This window comes from Bidens hawaiensis, unplaced genomic scaffold, assembly GCF_021521415.1.
Source record: "Bidens hawaiensis isolate Kalapana, Puna unplaced genomic scaffold, B.hawaiensis_p1.1 tig00029031_1, whole genome shotgun sequence".
Taxonomy (NCBI): domain Eukaryota; kingdom Viridiplantae; phylum Streptophyta; class Magnoliopsida; order Asterales; family Asteraceae; genus Bidens; species Bidens hawaiensis.
In genome coordinates, this window is record NW_027505143.1 from 20,290 (window position 1) to 45,292 (window position 25,003).

Below are 25,003 nucleotides of genomic sequence, written 5' to 3' on the forward strand. Positions count from 1 at the left end.
AGAGGAACTAGTGAACTCAATCACCACTTGCTGCAGTTACTCAATTAATAATTTGTGTCAATCAGTGTCCTTGTTCTTAATTTCCCTTTAAACTATATATTTTCCATCCAAAGCCGAAACCATCAGAAAACAATGACTGAGGCCGTTAGCGCCCTAGTTGGAAAAGTAGTCGACTACTTATGTGATGCGGCTAAGACCGAGATAACCTACATTTGGAACTGCTCTGAAAATGTTAAAATTTTGAAAAACGAAATCAAAAAGCTCTCGAATATGAAGGGAAGGGTTCAACAACAGATAGATTTGGCTAAATCTAAAGGAGAAATTCTCCTAAAAGGCGTTGAAGAGTGGATGAAGAAAGCTGACGCTGAATTATCCGATGCCACAGAGTTTATTGCCAAAGAAGCGAAAGCCAAGAAAACATGCTTAAACATACGGTTTTGTGTCAATTTGAGCACCCTCCGCCAGATCAGTATGACGGCAATAGAAAGAACTTCTTTTGTTCAACAGCACCAAAGTGACGGTAAGGATTTTGAAACTCGTGTTTCGCTTCCTGCACCCGCCCTAGGATTCACAGACCTCTACCGTAGAAAAAGTCTTGAAAATATTGATACCCAAAAGTTAACTTTGAAGAAAATCATTGAAGCCATAGAAGATGACAAGATACAAATAGTTGGAATCAATGGGTTAGGAGGTGTAGGTAAAACTACACTAGCTAGTGAAGTTGCTGCAGAAATGAAGAATCAATTTGCAGATATTGTGTTTATAACAGTCTCACAAACAATTGATTATCAAAGGATTCAAGAAAAGGTTAAAAAAGCTGCTCCAAGAATAATAAATGGAGAGAAGGTTCTGATAATTCTTGATGACGTTTGGGAGGAACTGAAGCTACAGGACGTTGGCATCCCGTGTGGGTTTGACAACATGAATTGCAAGATTTTGGTTACATCCAGAATCAAAGATGTGTGTGAGGCAATGAATGCTCAGAAGAATATTTTGGTAAACCCTTTGCAAGACGACGAATCATGGACCCTTTTTGAGCGAGTAGTTGGTAAAAGCGGATGGGACAGTACATTGAAAGAAGTTGCACTGAAGATTGTCAAAGAATGTGGTGGACTACCACTTTTTATTCAAGCTGTAGGAAAAGCTTTGAAAAACAAGGAATATAAAATTTGGGAGGCAACGCTTGATCGACTACAAGATCCAACCGATGAGGATGCTCCCTTTAAAAGAAACGGAATAATGCAACTGAAGCTAAGCTACGACTATCTTGAAAGCGAAGTAGCTAAATCGTGCTTCTTATTGTGTAGTATGTTCCCAGAAGATGGAACCATTGGCTTTAAAAGGCTGACGTATTATTGTCTGTGTCTAGGGATATTTGATAATCACGACGGCGATATTCAGGGTGCAAAATATAGAGTTCTATTTGCCGTTGACTCCCTTAAATCATCTTTCTTGTTATTGCCTGAACGAGAAGAAGGTGAAGAACTATTCAAAATGCACGACCTTGTTCGTGATATGGCAAGGCTCGTTACTTCTAAAGGTAATTACAAGTTTTGGGTGGAATCTGGAAGAGGTTTAAGGCAATGGCAACCAAAAAAATACTTAGAAAGCTACAAGAAAATATCGCTCATCGGAAATAGAATTAGTGAGCTTCATGATCATGACCTTCTTTTCCCATACCTTGACACTCTCCTTATACAAGACAACATTATACTCTCAGTTGTTCCTGACGAGTTCTTTCGAGGCATGGAAAAACTAAAAGTTTTAGATATGTCACGTAATGACATGTCATCTCTTCCACAATCACTAAAGAAACTTACATTACTCCGTATGCTTGATCTTAGTGGAAATGAATCTCTCAACGAAATTTCTATACTTGGGGAGTTAACATGTCTTGAGATTCTAAAGCTCAGATATACTGGAGTTACAAATATCCCTAAAGAGATCGGGCAGTTGACCAATCTAAGGTTGTTAGATGTTTACTTATGTGAATCTCTATCTTAGGTAACACCTGGTGTCATATCGAAGCTCATTAAGTTGGAAGAGTTGTATGTTGGCTTGAGGAAGAGTAGTTGTAGTTTTCTCCTGGAACTAAACAAGTCGCTTAAAATTCTACATTTAAAAGTTCCAGAATTGCATTGTATTCCTGAAGATTTCCACTTTGAAACTCTGATGGGATTTCTCATCGAGGACGACTTTTACAAGGACTATCCAATATATGATTGTAAACGCACCCTACATCTTACAAAAAGTAGCCTCCCACTCACGATGCGAGTTATGAAACTGATTCAGGCAAGTGAATGTTTAATTTTATCGTCTATAAAAGATATGAATCTTGGTGAAGACATGTGACTTGGATGTAAAACAAAGGAAGGTTTTTTCCCAAGTGGAAAACATCTGGTTATACGAGCTCGATAGGTTGGAAGTTTTATGGGACAGGCCACTTCAATATATAAGCTTTTGTAATCTAACGAGTTTCACGATTTGGCATTGCCCTTCTTTATTGACCTTATTCCCTTTAAGTGTAGCAAAAGGGTTAGTCAATCTTAGAGATATACATATTGACAACTGTAGGAGTTTGTCGGTTGTCATTTCGGCAGGAGATGAGCGGACAACTGGAAGTGAAATTGAATCGGTGGACACATATATCATGTTACCTCTTACCAATATTAAGCTTGTTAATCTTCCCAAACTCGAGAGCTTTTACTCTGGTCATTCTAACATAAAATATCCTTATTTGGAGAATATGATTGTGAAAAATTGTCCAAGCATGAAGAGATGGAGTTATGGAGAGAATCATTTACCCAAGATCAGATTTGAGCATCAAGGGAGATCATATAGTAATGTTGATGAATACATTAATGATGTACAACATGAGGTATGGGCAATACATACTCTAATAGTTATAAATTAATAATATCGCCTTGCCATGTATATTAACTTATTACTTATTACTGTTACAGACGGATGGAAACTTGATTATTTGGAAGTGGTCATGGGATGATACAAACAAGGATATTTTACGAGTGCGAGAACAGGTAGATGCTTAAACACTATTATTGGAAGGGATATGATAAAAAGTAAAAAAAAAAAAAAAAGTCAGTTGTGTCTAAAAAAGTATTGGAAGCCATCAGAAGACGTCACATGTCACAAGCTGTTGGATGGTAATTGTGTTCAACAAAACCTAAATATACCGTATCTATTAGACGCACGTAGACACCCTTCTTAAAATCACCGTTTTAAAAAGTACTAGACGCCTAGATAAAAATTTTTGGATGCCCCATTATACACATACCCAATTTATCGCTCTTTAGATTTTTTTAAAATATATAACAATATCATATTCTATTTAAAGATAAAAATATGCTTGATTTTTACGTGTAACTTTTAAACAATGAGATATATAAAAAGTTATTTGCATTTTAAAAGGTAGGCGGAACATTAAAAACATCATATAGCTGGTCTTAATATTTAAGTTCAAATATTTATCTTGTTATGATTTCTAGATGTAACATAACTAATGCTTTACTATCATAATTAAAGGCAGAAAGGCAATCGATTATCAGGTCACTTAGAAAGAACATAAAAATTACAAGAGCCGCGTTCTTATTCCAAGCAGCAGCGGGTGATGAGACTTGAGAAGGGAGAATGCTCCCTACTGAGACCAACCCAATTTACGTTATGGTTTCATGCTTGGAGTAGTTGTACAATGGTAAATTCTGATTACAAACACTAGTTGTGTTATAAATTTACATTATATACAAATAATGTTGTATTCAACTTTTTATGTTATGAACATTTAAAACTAGTTTTATACTCGTCCGGTGGACGGGCATTTAGTGTGACAATGGTAAAACTATATTTTTTGTATTTTTAAACCAAAATAGTATATGTTTAAAATAAAAGCATAATTCATTTAAAATATTGTATGTGTAAAAAAGATGACCGACTTCATTAATAGTTCTAACTCATTTGGTCTCATATTCACTAAGTATTTTTTTACCCATAAAGAAGCTTGGTTACTATGACCTTGTAATTATTTGTATCCCTATAGTTTAGCCATTGCATTATTTAGATCAGTATTGGCATCGCATTTATACGGGTTACACATATTACTTGAGACGACCAGTTAGCCGATGCTCTAACCAATCCGCTACCTCGATCAAGATTTAATTATCTAATATCTAAGGTTGGACTAACAACAAGACCGTCCATCTTATGGGAGCATATCAAGGAATGTAGCAAATAAATTAATCCAAATGGAGGAAATCAAGTCAAATCAAATAAGTAGAAATATTCTCTCCACAAGTTTAGCTTTACAAATATCTTGTAATTATTTGTACGTATCACATTAGTTTAACAATTGCATTATTTAGATCAATATTGGCATTGTATTTATACATGTATATCGTGAATACTAAAATGTATGCTTTCACAATCCAACAATTCTTATATCTTGTTCAAGTTGCTAAAGACCAAATTGATGCACTAAAAACCACTTCAAGAATACTCCTTAATAGTTTAATGACTTGGAAATCGAATCAATCAAAGCGATCGAGCAACTTGAGTACCTTCCGATCGGGAGATGGTGATGGGTGAGGTGGTGGAAGGTGTTGAGATTTTGAGGTGATGGGCTTGTATTATCTATCAAATCCCAAATCTACCCATTTTAGTGGAGTTTTTCATTGTCGGCCTGAAACTCATATTGTACAGCCAAGTGGAAAAACACTGAAGCACATAAATTAATGTAAATAAAGAAAAAGGGTTTTCTAGCTAATCGTGGATGGGTTCGGAAGAATTGAATTTGGTTTTTTTTAGACCATAGCCCCGATGTACCGAAGCCCCATGCAATGCAAATAATAGCTACGAGTTGTTGTAAGAGCTGTTGCGCGAGTACTATATCACGAACTAACAAGAGAGGAACTACGAGCAGAAATCAGTAGTCACTCTTCGACTTAAAAAAATGATAAATCAAGAAAATGAATGAAAACTCTTCAGTCTCTTGAGCGGCCGTTCACGTCAGGAATCAAGGTTGTTGATGTAGTTGCTATTCTTTCTTTTTTTTCGTCTCGATTGGAAAGAGTTTGGTGTTCAGTGTACCGCTCCGTGGGTACAAGATCAAAAAGAATGCATTGGATGGATGCCCGGGCATTGAGAAGGAAGGACGCTTTAAGAGGCGAAAGGCCATAGGGAGATACCGTCTGTGATCCATGGATCTCCGATTGGGAAACCTATCCAAGCTCCGTGGCTAGTCTGCACTCTTTGGACTTTTCAAACTTAGCGAACTGAAACATCTGAGTAGCTAAAGGAAGGAAAATCAACCGAGACCCCATTAGTGGCGGCGAGCGAGATCGGATTGGGGCTTTGAAGAAAAACAAAGACGAAGCTTCGTTCCTCAGCAAAGTGTTCATTTTTTTTCGCCAGGTTTTATTCTCTTTCTTTTTTGATTGGATGATGGAAAAACCAGCAAGCTACGGCGTGAAAGCTTACCTTCTTCTCTTCTGGAGAAAGGGCTTTCTTTATAGATGAAGACGTTGAGTAAGGGGGCGGAGCTTGAAGAGCGAAGCGAGCTACGCTACCCTATTACGTTTTTCAGCAACAAGCTACGGTCTAACGCTTGCCTCTGGTGGCTAACCTAGGTTAGGGCGAAAACTCCAAAACTAGGGTTCACTACAAAAAAAGTAACCATCAGAGACTAAATTATCAAGGACTGATATATCAGTCTCGATTACATAGTATCAGTCACTAAAAGTAGTAGGGACTGGTTTTTAGGGACTGGTTTTTATGTGACAAGTGTTAGTGACTCACAATCAGTCGTTAATACTTTGACACCTTATTCGGGACCATATTTCAGTCCCGGATGTGCTTAGGAAATATAAGGTTTTGGTGGAAACTTACTGTCAACTGAATTTCAGTCCCAAATATGTAATGAAAAATTTCTCAAATGTATGGCGACTAATCATGAGTCTCTACAATAAAAGGAACATATTGAGATTGTGAGTAAAGTGTTAGGGACTGATGTTCCTGACTCAAATACTTTGTATTTGGGACTGATTTTTAGATGTCGGTAGTATTGTGGACTCATTTCTACGCGACATGTTGTAGTGACTAATAATCAGTCGCTAATATTTAGACACCATATTTGAGACTAAATACAAGTCTAAAAATGTTCCTCTATAATGGAAAAATGGGGAAACTTTCTTTGAGACTAATTTTCAATCAGTAATTTTGAGGGAATGCGTTAGGGACTAATAGTCCTTATTGCTTTCAAAACATGACAAATTAGAGACTAGTATTTAGTCTTGAACATCTTTTAGTATTGGTAATGAGTATGACCATTAGATTGTTAGAATTACCCGCCCATTAGGTTTTTACAAATTACCCATTAGGTATTTATGGTCACGTAAACGTGACATGAATGTTTTGGTAATTGGGTAAACCTATCACTGTACACGTCTCATACTAAATTATTATATATAACATTTAAGAGCTTTGGTTCTGCCAATTGGGTCACTTGGTGGCACCATATTCGTTCACGTTGTTTATTTTTGTTACATTTTACTTCCGGTACCGTAACGAAAACAGACTAAATGCCAATTTTTTTTAGTTCCAAACCTTCCTCTAATAATCAGGTAAGCTTTCAAGCCCCTTGACTTTCTATTAGATTAGTTTAGTCAAGGGCGCTGTGAACTGTAATTGTGAAAAGGTTGGAAGATCTGGCCAAAGAAGGTGATAGCCCAGTAGATTCGTTCCCATGGTTCGATCCTTCCCAGTAAAACGCGGCGTGTTCGATCCTTCCCAGTAGAGCGTATGAAGTCGATGGCCCGAGGTAGAGCACTCAATGGGCTAGGGTGGCCCCATTTCGCCTTACCAACCCTAAGGAAACTCCGAATACAGGCCTAGATCGTTTGTACAGACAGACTTTTTGGGTGCTAAGATCCAAAGTCGAGAGGGAAACAGCCCAGATCGTACGCTAAGGTCCCTAAGCAATCACTTAGTGGAAAAGGAAGTGATCGAGCGATGACAACCAGGAGGTGGGCTTGGAAGCAGCCATCCTTTGAAGAAAGCGTAATAGCTACGAGCTGCTGTAAGAGCTATTACGTTTTGGTGTCTGAAGATGATGATGGCGGGAAAAGACGGCGGTGATATGAGATGGAATGCACATAAAGGGCGTTTTTTGACGGCTAAAGCTCTCGAAAATGGCGGATCCACTACAGTCAACCTTCAAGCTTTCTTAGATGATGCTTGATAACAATCTATTAAGCTAACTGATTCAAATGTTGTTTTTCACTATTAAACATTTATTGTAACAACTCGGGTTTTTCGAATTTATTTAACACCCGACTCGTTTCGACGTCCGGGTTATTTTATTTAATATGATGTGTTTATCGAGTTATATTTAATAATTTAAATTTATATCTTTAAAGTTTTATACATTATTAGCCCGAAGTATAAAGTTCTATCCATTTATTTATCCATCTCCAATCTTGAGGGACCTGTATGTAATTTCTGATAATCCATTTTACAATATGGATAATCCAACAACCAAACCCGACCCGTAATCATCCTTGTGAACCGGCGGGCAATCAATCAATCAATTAACAGGTCAAAATTGTTTGTAACCAACTTTTGATTAAGGAAATCAAATTCGTGCATGATTCGCGGCATCACCGTTAATGTAATTGAACTAATTTGACCCTGTTGACTCGTTCTTCCTTGTTTAGACCTAGCTGTAAACCCTAATCTCGTTGTCTATATAAACGATCTCATAAACGCAATCAAACTCACACCCACCTTCTCATAACAGTCGCAAATTTTTCCCCTAACCTTAATCGTATTACCGGGTTCATTTGATTGCTGTTCTTGATCCTTTTGTAGCCGTCCGCTGTGTAGTCTATTTAACCCACTTCTGATCGACACTTGAGGTAACTAAAAACATGGTTAGATTCGCGATATGATACTTAACAAAAGCCCCAAGGTTAATTGAACAATCAAGGATCAGATTGATCGATTAACTTTGCCAGGGTTCTTATGTTATCCTGGTTGCTTTCTGCTTCTTTTTAAAACAATTCGGGTCTAAGTTCTATTGCATATAGCTTGATGGCACTGCTGGTTAAACAATTGACTGATAGGGGGGTAGGTTGCGGGTTTGACCCCCTGCCACCCCAAGTTTGTATTATTCTTGTTAGTTTTTCTTTTAAACCATTTTAATATGTATAATAGTAATAATAATGAATAAATAAAATTGTTTTATTAAAAACCGATCATAGAACGTATGTTTTCTCGCACCTTTCATCTGTGTATGTACATATATGTAGACATATACATATATATAATATAACGTAAACTAATATTTTTAGCATACTATATATATATATATATAAAGCAAACTTTATATATATATATTTATATAATTTAATAAACTTATAGTTTTTAAAGATGTATTTCATATAATATTTTTTATATTAAATATTATAATACGTTTAACGGGACTAATAAACTAATAATGTTTTTAAGATGTGTTTTACCTATATAAACCAAACTAATAATTTTTTAAAATAATAGATTATAAGAATATGTTAAAAGAATATAATTTTATCTTATATATATTATAATATTAATGTTTTACTAGTTGTCGTAATTAAATCTTGTACTTAGCATATCCGTTTGCTCTTGTCCTCTCTTAGGCTTTAGCGTTCGTGTGTGATCCTTTTTCCTTATTCTCATCATCTTAATCATCCTCGTTCATCTTTGAGGTGGGTACCACATTTCCCTCTTTTTACTCGTTTTCATACTGTTTTGGGGACATATGCGTAAATATATTTCTCATATATATACTTATACACAAAAACTGCAACTTTATCTTATGTGTTAACAACTTATATCTTACTTGTTTACGTGCTTACTTGCTTTATCTGCTTCCGCATTCGGAGAGGTCCAACATAATCTCAGTCTAGTATGATCATACGCCAGTCGTTATAGCTTTGTGCTTCTCGACATCTCAGTTATACTTGCTCATTTGGTTAATTTGTTATACTCATATGACTTGTTGCAAATACTTATTTTCTCTACGAACATTTAAACTGGTGTGTTGCTCACTTAACTTTGTGTTGACAAAACCTTTCTATTTTCAACGCATATGCAGGTTATCAAGCTTGTTTGGAAGAAAAACTTAGGATTGCATGCTAGAGAAAATAAACAAGATTATAGACTTTGATTTATTTGTATTGTCTTATTTATTTGAAATATGGATTTTGTATTTGATGTTTTTCATTATTTAATTAACTTAATAGATATTGTCATATTAATTATTGTATGATAGTAACCTCTGAAAAGCTGTGAGCAATAAGTTCGTCTCGACATTTCCGCCGTAGGTTGGGGTGTGACATTTATGGTAATGTCTTGGTCATCAAGGTAATAGGGTTTGGGTAACTGCTTTAAATGGGTGATCAATACATGGTTATTGAAAGGAGTTTTTGTTAGGACATGGGTCATGATTTTATAAAAGATATTAATAAAATAAATGAATAATCTTTTTATACAATTTGGGAAACTGTAATACATATACCGTATACAAATCTGAACGAGAATAACAACAAATATAACATATATACATGTCTTGATTCATACCGAAAACTCTGAATTGTGCTCCAAAAGCTAATTCTTGAAACCGGGCCAAGTCGAGTTGATCATTGTGTTGAAAGCGCATTGGAACTGCATTGACTGAGACCTACCTAGACATGAGCGTCACCTCATAGACATGTCTTCTTATGTCGTCATTCTCTTGGTGAACCTGTCTTGATCACCAAAAGCCATCCGTATTTTCCTAGCTGCAAGATTGAACAAGATGTGGTTCTTGGTTGTGGCTGAGCATTTATGTTAAACAGAGGTCCCTTAAAACAGATTTCGGGCTACCTCCGCGAGCCCGTCTGTTTTCCAGGGTACAATAGCTGAAGCAATATGTACTGCCAGGATTACCCTAGCAACCGAACTATATTTGTAACGAGAGATCGGGATCGAGATCGAGAGAGAGTTGGAACTGAGAACACGTATCATCGGCAATAAGCCGTTTGGTTTTATGTGCATGGTAACGAGCTGGTAGGATGTGTGTGAATTCGGGTCGTGAGTGATCTAGTTTGTCGGTGTGTCAAAACTGCTCACCCGAACGTTCTATATATAGTGGGTCAGGTGGTGACTCACCATGACACATGTCAACACAAGACACACACACACACGTGACACATGTCACTGAGGTGTCACACATGCAACACACTCACCTGCAACACACTCACCTGGTGACGACACATGTCACTGATGTGTCACACATGCATCACACACTCACCTGGTGACGACACGTCATTGAGGTGTCACACACTCGCTACACAATCGACACATGTCACGTGTTCAACCACCAAAAATACTAAGGCGTCTCTCAAGCGGTCTACCAATGTGGGCAAACTCATTTATATTTTTACCAATGTTTAAGTTCTCAACTACACACTTTAAAGTATTGATATCGTATTCATCTCTACTTTTTGGACACATTAATAATTTATTATTACTAATAAATTGGATGTGGCTCAATGGTAGAGCATTCACTTTACAAGTGAGAGGTAGGGGGTTTAAACTTTACTATCACCAATTTATATGGAAGATATGAGGGATGACCCTGGCTTGCCAGGGTTCGAGTCATGATCTCACCCGGTTTTACCGGCTCCTCGCTGTCGTGCCATTTGGCGGGAGTGGGGGTTGGGTTTTATCCGGTGAATCCCTCGATCAATAGGTGGACCGCTAGGGGCTCCGTCCATCCGGACTAGTGGCCGGCTCGGGCTACCTTTAGCCAATGGGGCCCGCGTACAGAGTACCCGACATTACTTAGTTGGTCTTTTTAAAAAAAGTAACAAATACTATTAAATATTATTTATCCAAAAATTTTTAACAGTTTTGAGTGGGTTTTCTTTTGCAATAATAAAGAATTTATCAACTATGTGCCTTGATATAATACAATCTCACTTATATAACCTGCGAATGCTCTCATAAATTATGCATTTTGATCATTTATAAAGTTATGATTTATATAATTTATATTGTTCAACCAAATGTATGTATAATACGGATACCAAACCTAGATATCAATATACTTGTAATTCTGTTATGTAGTTAACAAAAGATGATATATATCTTTCTCTATTTTTTCCCCACTTTTGATACCTAAAGTAAAACACAAGAAATGGAATTGAGAGGGAGCCCACAATTAAAGCATAACGGGTATATTTAGAGTCTCATTCTAATATATTCCTTCCTTGTTTTCTTTCACACCCTAAAGTTTGTCTTTGAGAGCAGACATTCTTTCCTTGTGCATTGAGACACCCAAATTAAACATAAAAAATAAGGTTCTCTAAAAACGAATTTATATTTTGGTTCACCTCAATTTATCTATAAACTATTTTCCATCCAAAGTCCAAACCATCATAAAACAATGACTGAGGTCGTTAGCGCCTTGGTTGGAAAAGTAGTGGACCACTTATTTGGGGCGGCTAAAACCGAGCTAACCTACATTTGGAACTACTCTGAAATTGTTAGGAACTTGAAAAACGAAATCGAAAAGCTCTCAAGTATGAAGGGAAGGATTCAACAACAGATTGATTTGGCAAAATCTAAAGGTGAAGTTCTCTTAAAAGGCGCTGAAGAGTGGATGAAGAAAGCAGATGCTGAAATGTCCGACGCCACACAGTTTATTGCTGAAGAAGCGAAAGCCAAGAAGACATGTTTAAGCATACGGTTCTGTGTAAATTTGAGCACCATCCTTCAGTTCAGTAAGACAACAACAAGAAGAACTTCTTATCTTCAACAGCACCAAAGAGATGGTAAGGATTTTGAAACTTGTGTTTCGCTTCCTGCACGCACCCCTGGATTTATCGACTTCTACCGTAGAAAAAGTCTTGAAAATATTGATACCCAAAAGTTAACTTTGAAGAAAATCATTGAAGCCATAGAAGATGACAAGATACAAATAGTTGGAATCAATGGGTTAGGAGGTGTAGGTAAAACTACACTAGCTAGTGAAGTTGCTGCAGAAATGAAGAATCAATTTGCAGATATTGTGTTTGTAACAGTTTCGCAAACGATTGATGCTAAAGTGATTCAAGAGAAGGTTCGAGTTGTGGCACAAAGAATTATCAATGGATTCTAATAATTCTTGATGACGTTTGGGAGGAATTGAAGCTAGAGGAAATTGGCATCCCATGTGGGAGTGACAACATGAATTGCAAGATTTTGGTCACATCTAGAAGCAAAGACGTGTGTGAGGCCATGAATGCTCAGAAGAATATTTCGGTAAACCCTTTGCAAGATGAAGAAGCATGGATCCTTTTTGAGCGCGTGGTTGGTAAAACCGAATGGGACAATACATTGAAAGAAGTTGCAATGAATATTGTCAAAGAATGTGGTGGACTACCACTTTTTATTCAAGCTGTAGGAAAAGCTTTGAAAAATAAAGAATATAAAAGTTGGGAGGCAACACTTGCTCGACTGCAGGATCCAACCGATGAGGATGCTCACTTCAAAAGAAAGGGAATAATGCAACTGAAGCTAAGCTATGACTATCTTGAAAGTGAAGTAGCTAAATTGTGCTTCTTATTGTGTAGTATGTTCCCAGAAGATGGAATCATTGGCTTTAAAAGGTTGACATATTATTGTCTGGGTCTAGGGATATTTAATGATCACGATAGCAGTATTCAGGGTACAAAGTATAGAGTTCAACTAGCTGTTGACTCCCTTAAATCATCTTTCTTGTTACTTCCTGTCCGAGAAGGAGAAGAAGATGATGAAGAATTATTCAAAATGCACGACCTTGTTCGTGATATGGCAAGGCTCATTACTTCTAAAGGTAATGACAAGTTTTGGGTGGAATCTGGAAGAGGTTTGAGAGAATGGCAACCAAAAAATGCTTAGAAGGCTACAAGAAAATATCGCTCATGGGAAATAGAATTCGTGAGCTTCATGCTCATGATGTTGTTTTCCCACACCTTGACACTTTTCTTATACAACATAACTATATACGTTCAGTTCATGATGAATTCTTTCAAGGCATGGAAAAACTGAAACTATTAGACATGTCATGTAATTTCATGCTATCTCTTCCACGATCACTAAAGAAACTCTCATTACTTCGTATGCTTGATTTAAGTAGAAATATATTACTCAGTGAAATTTCTATTCTTGGGGAGTTAACATGTCTTGAGATTTTAAAGCTCAGAAATACTAGAGTTACAAATATCCCTAAAGAGATCGGGCAATTGACCAAGTTAAGGTTGTTAGATGTTTACTCGTGTAAAGATCTATCTTATGTGACACCTGGTGTCATATCAAAGCTCATTAAGTTGGAAGAGTTGTATGTTGGGTTGTCAAAGACTAATTGTAACTTTCTCCTAGAACTAAATGAGTCGCTTAAAATTCTACATTTAGAAGTTCCTGAATTGCTTTGTATTCCTGAAGATTTCCACTTTGAAACTCTGATGGGATTTCTCATAAAGGACGACTTTTTCGAAGACCTTCCAACATATGATTGTAAACGCATCCTACGTCTTACAAAAAGTAGCCTCCCACTCACGATGCGAGTTATGAAACTGATTCAGGCAAGCGAATGTTTAATTTTATCGTCTATAAAAGAATTGGATAACGTCCTACCGTACCTTTATCTAGAAGGCTGTGACAAGTTAAAGCATATTGAAGTGGCAGCGTGTGACAATGTTAGAAGCTTGGTGAAGACATCTGACCTGGATGTAAAACAAAGGAAGGTTTTTTCCCAAGTGGAAAACATCTGGTTATACGAGCTCGATGGGTTGGAACTTTTATGGGACAGGCCACTTCAATATATAAGCTTTTGTAATCTAATGAGTTTCACGATTTGGCATTGCCCCTCCTTATTGACCTTATTCCCTTTATGTGTAGCAAAAGGGTTAGTCAATATTAGAGATATAGATATTGACAACTGTACGAGTTTGTCGGTTGTCATTTCGGCAGGAGACGAGCGAAGAACCACAGGAAGTGAAATTGAATCGGGGGACACAAATATCGTGTTCCCTCTTACCAATTTTAAGCTTGCTCGTCTTCCCAAACTCGAGAGCTTCTACTCTGGCCATTCTATCATCAAATATCCTTATTTGGAGAATATGAGTGTGGAAAAATGTCCAAGCATGAAGAGATGGAGTTATGGAGAGAATCATATACCCAAGATCAGATTTGAGCATCAAGAGAGACCATATAGCAATATTAATGAATACATTAATGACGTACAACATGAGGTATGGGAAACACATACTCTAATAGTAATAAATTAATAATATCGGTTTGCCATGTAAATTAACTTATTACTGTTACAGACGGATGGAAACTTGATTATTTGCAAGTGGTCATGGGATGATGCAAACAAGGATCTTTTACGTGTGCGAAAACGGGTAAGTGATTAAACACATATTTTTAATAAACTTATGTTACTTGAAATCTCATTTAATATTAAAGAAATTGATCAAATTACAATAGGGAGGTGAATAAGTGGGCAACAAGTTGCGCCGCCAGTGTCCGCCACCCCCTTTGAATGGCAAAAGTAAAAAAGTAAAAATTTATAAGACTAGAAATTAAACACTATTATTGGAAGAGATATGCTTAAAAGTAAAAAAGTCAATTGTGTCTAAAAAAGTAATGGACATGTCACAAGGGGTTGGAGGGTAATTATGTTCAACAAACCCTAAAAAGACGACAGGTATTACACGCGCATAGACACCCCGTTTAAAATCACCGTGTTAATAAGTTCTAGACGCCTGATTAAAAAATTTTGGATGACCCATTATACGCATACCCAATTTAACGCACTTTAGATTTTTTTATTAATATATATCTATCATATTTAATTTAAAGATAAAAATATGCTTGAGTTTATGTGAAACTTTTAAAACAATGAGACGTTTAAAATTTATTTACGCTTTAATAGGTGTATGAAACATTAAAAACATCATATAGTTAATCTTATTATTTAATTTCAAACATTTATCTTATTATTTCTAGATGTGACATAACTAATGTTTTACCATCATAATTAAAGGCAAAAAGGCAGATGATTATGAGGTCACTTGTAAAAGTTATTTTGAGAGACGTACACGTTCTTATTCCAAGCAGCATAAGGTGATGAGACTTGAGAAGGGAGAACGCTCCATACTGAGACCAATGCCAATTTACGCTTACAGGCACTAGTGGTGTTATAAATTTACATTATATGCAAATAATGTCGTATTAGACTATTTATATTATGAACTAGTTTTATACCTCGTTGTTCTTTATATATATCATAGTCATGTATCATCTTTGTGTCATGCTTAATAAAAAAAATACCCTAGTTGCAGCCTGTGTATGTAGACCGCCTTGACCGAACAACGTAAACATCTCATGTCTCTTACATATTGCTTTCGCTTGTGCGTGTGTGCTTGTGTTTTCGTTGCGTACCGACTATGATTGATACCTAACAAGTGGTATAAGAGCTTAAAGTTCGTTAAGACGGAGAATGACATTATCTTCGGTTTGCTAAGTTGTGTTCGTAAACCCTTGAGTGCTGTAAACTGTTGAAGGCCACAAATTTTAGTTTTAATTTTTTCTATGTTGACTTTTTTGGTGGTGGATTGCATACCTGTAGCACGTAAAGGAAGCAAATAATATTTTAGTTTTTTTGGGCTCTTATGATTGGAGATAGGGGTGCAAATGAGCCGAGCTGCTCGCGAGCTACTCGAGATCGGCTCGTTAAAAAGCTCGTTCGAGCCGAGCTTTATCGAGCTCGAGCCCGAGCTCAAGCCTAAAAATAAGCTCGTTTAATAAACGAGCCCGAGCCCGAGCTTTACTTATCGAGCTTGAGCCGGCTCGCGAGCCTAAACAAGCCTGTCATTTATATAATTTTTTTAAAATATATATTTAATAATTATTAATTAATAAATATAATGTTATGAAAAAATAAATAAAAATAACTAAATAATATATATTCGTTTATACATAAAATTATAATAGAAAAAATATATAAAATATTTATAATTATATAAAAAAATAATTGATAAATAGTAAACGAGCCGAGCCCGAGCCGAGCTCGAGCTTCAAAATCCATTTACGAGCCGAGCTCGAGCTTTGAAAATAGAGCTCGAAACGAGCCAAGCTCGAGCTCGAGCTCTGTGTAAGTTAAACGAGCCGAGCTCGAGCCTAGTCGAGCTCGGGCTCGGCTCGGCTCGTTTGCACCCCTAATTGGAGATTAAAAAAACAAAACATATCTACTCCTTTTATTTGGGGTGCTCACTTCAAAAAACAGAAGTCGTCTTTTAACCTTTGAAGTTGCCGTTTCTTTTCTGCCAACCAGGAAACTTTGCGTTGCCGCCGGAAAATACTGTTAACCACTGCCGTTGATTAGCCATTGTTGTGTATTGATGTTGTGCGACTGTTAATCGAAGGAAGAAGCAGCCCCGACTGCTTCTTGTTGCTGGGTATAAAACCGTTAACAGCTCACCCGGAACCGGCGTCAACAACCCCTGTTTCATCCAACGATCAGGAGAAATCAGGTTTACTTGTATCTTGTTTCTGATTAGCATTTGTTTGCTTTTTGGGATTGTTTGACTCAGTTTGGGTGTTAAGATTCGGTTTGTTATTCGGGTTTGCTTTGATTGTGTGGGCAAGGTATTTGTTGACAGGAGCTTCGTGCTGCAAGAAAAGATAACAGGTTTCGGGTTAGAGTTTTGTTCATTGGTTTCTATTTTCTCGTTTGCAATGTTTGAAGACGGGAAGGTTTGAATTGACAAGTTTAACGGGACTGATTTTGCATGGTGGATAATGCAAATAGAGAAGTTACTTGGTGAAAATGATTTGGATATGGTATTGGAGGAAAAACTAGATAAAATGAATAAATCTGAAGAAGAAATTTGTAATTGCAAGGACAAGAAGACTAGAGGGAAAATTACATTGGCTTTGATGAGGAGCGTTGCATCTAATATCATGAAAGAAAACGCGGCTCGTGGTATGATGATGGCTCTGTCAAATATGTATGAAAAACCTTCTGCAACCAATAAGATGTTCTTGATGAGGGAATTGTTTATGACAAGGATACACGAGGGAGGTTCAGTTACATGTCACATTAATGATTTCAACTCAATCATGTCCGGGTTAGCTTCTGTGGGGCATGAAGTTGGATGATGAGATTCAAGCTGTGATATTGTTATCTTCTTTGCTTGAGAGTTGGCTCGAGCTGTAGAGACCATTACTAGTTCTACGGGGGCTGATGGTTTGACATTTGAGGGAGTCCAAGACATTGTGTCGGGTGAAGACGTTCGTCGGAAAAGTGTAGGTCCTTGGACGGATCTAACAACACTAATACTAGCTAGCGGAAATCACTAGTGAGGACCGAGATCTCGGATCTTGCTTGGTTATGTTTATTTCAGTGAGGGAAGAGAGAAGAGAGAGTAGAGAGAGTTTGTAAGTAAGATAAGGATAAGATAAATTACAAAAGGTTGGTTTGCATGAGATGCACACACTATTTATAGTGTGTGTACTCATGCACATTCTATTCATTATTCACGGCTCATTGGGCTCCAACATACATGGCCTTGGGCCAAACATACAAATAAACATAGTCCAACTAGCTAACGTACATAGATGATACATTACAATCAAATACGAAAGACTAATACAAAATGGACCTAACAATCTCACTCTAGTCTTTGGTATTTGTTCTGATAGCTTGTGTCTTCCGTCGGACTTGGACTCGTACTCAAACACCTCGTTTTGATCGAACGGTTGTTTTTCAACAAGAAGACGGACAAACTAGTTGATTTTTCCCACGATAGCGTTGGTACAGTCCCGACACACATCTTCAACTGTGCACAAAGGAGATCCATAAAGCTTCAGCAGATCTTCCTTTCCAAAACTTGACAACTCGTGCTCATCAAAGAAGCGAAGGTGATGCATGTTGCAGCAATGAATAATCACCTCCCCTATGTCGTTACGAACTCCCATGAAATGAAGTCGTAAAGAAGATTGTCTTCAAAGGGCATGCCGTGCATGATTGGCTCTCCATGATCTTCAGGCATCTTGTATCTCCATCCCTTTTTCTTCTTGCGGTGATGGGATTGACTTCCTTTGTCTTGAATGATCTCCCCGGATTTAACGAGAAGTTCAGGTAGTCTTTCCTCCATTCATGCTTTAAGAATCGCTTGAACCATCCCTCCAACGTGTTCTCCTCTTCTCCTCCACCCACAGTTATTCTGAAGTATTTCATGTCCAGAATGGACAGGGTGTGCATATCTCCATAGGAGAGATATGTCAGGTTGTCGTTGGCACGTGGATAGCCCATCTTCATCTATCTTTGTGCCATCTCGTATAGAGGATTGAAGAATCTTCATGGTACGGCTTTGATCTGCATCTCAGGCTTGCCATGCGGCTCACGCTATAATATTTGATACACTTTCTTGACTTCCTTTGAGCAGGCTTGGCAGCGGGAGTGACGACGGGCTCTTGTTCTGGTTCTACAATCACCCTTACCGGAGTGTCCGGGTTAGGGGAGTAATTTATTCCGTCATCGCTGTCATCTTTATTTTCCATGGCTTCTTGAATTGGTGAACTGGTACCTGCAAAAGAATAAACGTTATAAATAGAGGCGATCTCAGCCTCGATTGCAGCGTCAGTTTCACGAGTCTTCTTAGCCTCGCTTGGTGGTTCCAGTTCCTCCGCCTTATTTCCAGTGGCATCACCATCACCACTATCATCACCATTTCCATCACCACCACCACGAGCTTCATAAAAGCTGTCATACTCGTGTTCATCATCCTCATCATCATCATTCTCTTCATCGTCATCATTTTCACCGTTATTACCATCATCAGTCTCATCCTCATCAGTCTCATCCTCATCGTCACAATTATCATCACCTCCACCACCTCCTTGAGCCATAGGTTGTTACTAAATACTAGGAACCAAAGTAGATGTAACAGGAGCACTGACTTTCTCACCCGTAGTAGGTACAACAAGTGGGAAACTTGTAGAACTGACTTGCCCAGCTTTAGTGGCAGTAGTAACTACAAGCTCGGTGCTCAATATGGTTCCAACAACCTTTGTAGGCTTATCTCCACTCGCCTTCACACAAGAACCTCCCTCACCTGTATATTTCCTGGTTTCACCGCTGTATAGGAAACCCTGTAGCTTTCCTTGAGCTCTGACCCTTTTGGCATCATCGACTAGATTTGCAAGAGCTGATCTTCGTTTATTGCTCTGCTCAGTCCTTGGCTCGTTTACACGCAAGAAGCCACGGAAAGTCTCCATCAAATGAGTCCTTAGATCGTTCACGTCTTCGTTAGTCAAGAACATCACCTCCATAACTGCAAGGTAGCGGTTGACCAAGGACTCATTCACTTGGTTCTGGGTGTTGTTGAAGTCATTTTGATCTTCAACTTCGCCTTCAAGTAGCTCAATCATGTTTCTCAACCTGACACTTTCAGCCATAAGTCTATCCACGTCCTTAGAAGAACTGGATCCACCTTCCAACAAACTGACTCTTGAGCCCAGACGCTCAAAGTCTATCCACACACGATCAAGCGCTGAGTCCAATTCCCTCCTGAAGTTACTTGCAAATTTTGAGGAGAAGGGAAGATCAGACTCCAAACCAGAGATCCTTGATTGAAGCTTTTTACTAATCCATCATGCTGCTCAGCGTTTCTCAAAGAGTTTTGATTGATTAACTCTTGTTGATTGCTGATTCTATGTTATAAGTTCTGGATCCATTCCCGCTGGCTCACAATCAAAGCATGATCCAGGTCTCTCTGCTCTTGTAGTTCAGCAACTCGATTTACCAGAGCTCACGTTGTCCAGTCATTTCTTCATTGATTGCTTGTTGATCTTTAACGAACTTGATCAACAAGATCTCACGTTTGGCTATGTTCTCATTCGCTTCCTCCAGTGCTCTAATCCTATCTAGGATATGATCTCGATACACTGGTGACTTCTTTGACTTGCCACTTGAGATGGGAGTGGCAGCTATGATTGGGCTCTTAAGGGTTGAGGGAGGTGTGGTTGATATGGTTGATTGTGGTGTGGTTAGAATAGGCATGTGTGGCATTCGTCAATTTCGGATCCTATTTGTATTCGTTTGGGTATTCGTTTATCGTGTAAACCGACCCGATTTATATTCTGAACATTTCAAATATATAAAATATTGGATTTTATGTTACTAAATCATTCCCACTTGTTCAATTTGAAAAACCACTTTTACGGATTTGAAAACGCCTTTAAAACGCTCAAGTTACATCGAAAACGAACTTCCGGGACGCAAAACGAACCACGCAAGACGAGCTGACCAACCCAACCCCCCTAGCATGCTGCGCCGCACGGCCAGGGAGGCTAGGCTGGTCGCGTTGCGCGGCCTCAGACCTGCAGTCACCAAAATCGTTTTTATTGTTATTTATTACTTGTTTGACCCTCTAAACCAATCAAAATGCTTGGAAATCTCTAAAGCAACCTTATGGATAACCCTAACACCTTATCATTCATAAAACCAAGCCTCACCACTCATTTGAACCTGCTCAAACTCACCATACACTCTCAACCTAAGTTCTAAGCTCCAACCTTCAAGATTCTTACTTGTTTGACCTTCAAGAGTCAAACAAGGGTTTCCTTTGATTTCTACTAACTCCATATGATTCAAGCTTGTTTTTGCAACATATATATAATATACACCCCTTGTTACCTTTGGTAGTTACTTATCCGGCCTCGGTTGGTTAAGTTTCAGGCCTCGTAAGGCAAGGCTACATAGAGGACTTCGTGTTCTTGATATATATATATATATATATATATATATATATATATATATATATATATAACTCTATAACTTGTTTATACATACTAACCATGTCTAACTTCTGCTCATTTTAGTTTGTTTGTCATATTTATAAGTTCCATGGTCATGGGTTCTAAGAGTCTAGCCTCGGTTTAACCGTAAATAGCTCTAGACCGTAAACCGGACTTTGTTTATTAGTTTTTGTTAAATACTTGTTTAAACATGTTTAATGTTAGATTTAAGTTTCTAAAATCATTTTTATAAGTTCTATGGTTATGGGTTTGTAGAATCTTACCCCGGTCTTAACCCGAACCAAGATCCGAACTGAAAACCGAACTTTTGTTTAAAGACTTTATTGTTAACTTTTTTGTTGTAAAACTTAAGTATCATCATTTATAAATTATTATACAAGTTCTTTGATATTTGGGCATGTGGTAACCGTCTATGAACTTAAGGTGATATGGAAACCGAACCAAACCGAACTTTCGTTTAAAGACTTTATTGTTAATTTTTGGGTTGTAAAACTTTTCATCATTTATAAATTATTATACAAGTTTTTTTGATATTTGGGCATGTGGAAACCATCTATGAACTTATTGTGAGATGGAAACCGAACCAAACCGAATTAGACCGATTATCACTCACTTAAGACACACAAGTGTGTTTTTAGCTATCAAGACTTGAATATTTCTTTAAAAATACTTTACAAACTGATTTTAATATTTATTTAAAGTACTTGGAATGTTGAATCAAACTTGATCTTATAACAAAGTTGGACCGACAAAACCGAATACTCGCTTAACGTATGTTGTTAGTTCTAAAACAATAAAACTACATACTTTGTTAAGTCTTCTTAGATTTTATTGAGTTATCTCATAACATATGTTATCTTGGAAAGTTGACTTTGGGTTTGACCAATTATCAAGACCCGAACCAACAACCCGAAACACTCATTAAAACCCGTTTTAGTATCTATATTATAAAGGGATTTGCATTCTTGCATTTTTACCCACCTTATTACTTAACACAGGTTGAGTAAATATTGAGGTTAGATACTTTAACCCGGTTTCGAGCAAACTTACATTTTTAAAGGGTTATTATTATAATTTCTTAAATTGTTACATTTTAAACCTTAAACTTTAAATTGTTTGCATTTCATATTATTTATTTTGTTTTAAAGTCTTCCTAGCCCAACCTCCTAATACACGACTTTTCTTTTACATAGGCCTTGCTCGTTAATCTTTCCGGTTACTCGTCTTTTTACCGATCAAGTTTATACTTGAAATGTGAGTACTTTCATACCCCGTTTTCCATATTTCGTTTTGGGGTGATATTGCATACTTATTCAAACTAAATGATTTATACTTGAGTCTTAAACCACAAACTTTTTTGTATACCTTACCTAAATAAATACTCGATTTGGTGTTCTATGCTTACATGCTCATATGCTTATGTGTTTACCGCTTTTGGTTGGTTGATCTATTAAATCCTAGTCTATTTGGCATCCTCTTATAGAAAGGTGTCGTTAATGTATTCTTATTAACGATAACTATAAATCCTAGTCTATTTGACAACCCCTTATAGCAAGGTGTCGTTAATGTATTCTTATTAACGATAATTATTAAATCCTAGACTATTTGGCATCCCCTTATAGCAAGGTGTCGCTAATGTGTTAGCGATCTCATATTATCCAAATTGTTGCTATTATTTATTGTTTCGTATACAAGATTGTGACATTTCTTATTATATACATATTTGTTCAAAACTATGAAATTGCTCACCAACCTTTGTGTTGATAAACTTTATTTTATGCAATGTTACAGGTTTGACTATAGTTGACTCGAGGACTTGGAGAAAACGTTATCAAGACTATTAGGATATTAGTAAAACGAATAATATATCTGTTTACTTGTATTCAATTTGTTTATTGATTTATGAAATAAATGAGTTGATTAAATATTGTCACTTTAATAGTGACTTGTGTTTTGGGCAATCCGTTGCACCCCGGCATGTTCCGCCGTCTTTGGTCGGGGTGTGACATATTGGTACAGATCCACAAGACTATAGGATAGGTGGTTAGACGTAACGACCTAGTATAGTCTATGCTTTAGGGTACTCCTACGTGTTGCCTATACGTGTTTACCGTACTCGATTGCTCATTGCACTTATTTACTTATATACTCATTTATCTCATTAAATTGTAAATTTACACAAACACTCGAAACATACTAAGGTATCATTACCTTACTTTTGTTTAATTTTGTATATATACACATACACTCACTTTCATAATAATATAAGGTATCCTTACCTTACCGCAAAAACATTAGTTTTTAATATGTTTTATGGATCACGGGCTTAACTTGGATCCCTTTGTTTCAAATCTCCTTAAAGATGGTCTCATATGGGACAACCACTTTAAGTAGTCAAATGCGAGTGTTCCGGTCGCCATCATAATTTTCGGTGTTGAAACAATAGAATCACGGTGGTTCGTGGACTAGTGTTTTGACATGAGATTGTATTTCGATTATCATTTTTGTTACAATCGTTATTTGAGTCGAGAACATGAAAAAGACGCGGTGGTACGTGCACATGTTTAGACTCCAACAAGGCATTTTTGCAAAAAGGTTTTTAGTGTCGGAATATCAAGTCATGGTGGTTCATGCACGATTTTCCCGCCTTTAAATCTTAAGACATTATTTACAATTTCAAGGATTTAAACAATTTTTCTTTTTATTTTTTCATATAAATTCTCATCACAAGTCCACATTTATAAATTTTATTTTTTCATTGTGAATAATTCTTTTATATCTTGATTTAGTTTGGTAAAGTTTCTACCCAAATTTACTCAATTCGGTTTCACACTGCGATTTTTATTACGAAGTTTCGTTTTTGTGATCTCTTCAATATATATATATATATATATTGATCTATTGATAATGACTTTTAATATGCCATCTATTTTCATTAAAACTATTTATAAACAAAATTCTTATTATATAAATTTCATCATATTAAAAAGGTTTTATGAAAAATTTTACCTTAAATTTTCAAGTAAATTCTCATTATATAAATTTTAAATGGTCTTTAAAGTCCTAGTACAAGATCTCAAAAAAAAAATTATAACGATCTCGTTTATTTTTAACGATCATTTCACAATATAAATAATTTAAACTTCTCACGAAATTTTTAATATACTACATTATATAATACACATGGTAGAATCTTCATTACCTAAATCTATTCTCATAACAACTTTCATTATGCAACTTTGGCTCATTATAATTTTCACCAATAAAATTTGCATCTTACGATTTTCCTCGTTTTAAATTTCTTATGGTAGTTTTGCCTTGATTTTTCAAGAAAATTCACAAACTTATAGCTTGTAATTTTCTTGAAATTCTCATGCAAAGCTTCATAGAAATTCTATTTTAAAGACAAAATCGTTTAGTTCGATTTCTCGATTCACAATGACGGTCATATTAACTTGCCATGATATTTTTGTTATACAATATTTGATAACGAACTTGGAAAAAAGATTTTCATTTAGCAAATTGTTATTCTCAAAACAAACATTCATCATTTATATGGATACCTCATAGCCAAATTTCGACATTCAATTCGCTTATTTTAAATTCCTCGTAAGCGAAATTTTATTTTAATCTTATAAAAATTTATTTTACTTCCTCATGACAATCTACTTTTATTTTTACAATAAACCTTAAAATACAAACTTTATTATCTTAGTTTTTCCGTGATATTTTCCACTACTTAATTTTAAGCATTTCAAGAACGATTTACGTTACACGGGTTGGTTTATTTTAAATTTTCTCATAAATAATTTTACAACTTAAGCCGACCCGACGTATCGTAACAACTCTCATTTTAGTGGAAAACTTTTAGCAAAAAAAATTGTATGATTCACAAGCTTGGATCTCAAAATTCTATTTATAAAACATATATATATATATATATGTGTGTGTGTGTGTGTGTATATATATATATATAAACTTGTAATTTTGATTTTCAAAAATTTCATGAATGTTTCAATCATTACTTATAAATTATGATATTTTCAATTTAATATATATTATTATTAGTCAAAATTTTCCTAGACGCAACCTCAAATTTTCCAAACACTCGTATTCCAAC

The 25,003-nt window shown here is 36.4% G+C and overlaps 2 pseudogenes across 1 annotated transcript; both read left to right on the forward strand.

The window, feature by feature from the left end:
• Positions 1 to 84: 84 nt before the first annotated feature.
• On the forward strand, positions 85 to 7,249 carry LOC143611056 (putative disease resistance protein At1g61300; annotated as a pseudogene). Its single transcript, XR_013149698.1, has 3 exons — positions 85 to 2,878; positions 2,964 to 3,038; positions 7,118 to 7,249. The product of XR_013149698.1 is annotated as a putative disease resistance protein At1g61300 (transcript).
• A 4,028-nt stretch (positions 7,250 to 11,277) lies between these two features.
• LOC143611057 (putative disease resistance protein At5g47260) lies at positions 11,278 to 17,220 on the forward strand (annotated as a pseudogene).
• The last annotated feature ends 7,783 nt before the right edge of the window (positions 17,221 to 25,003 follow it).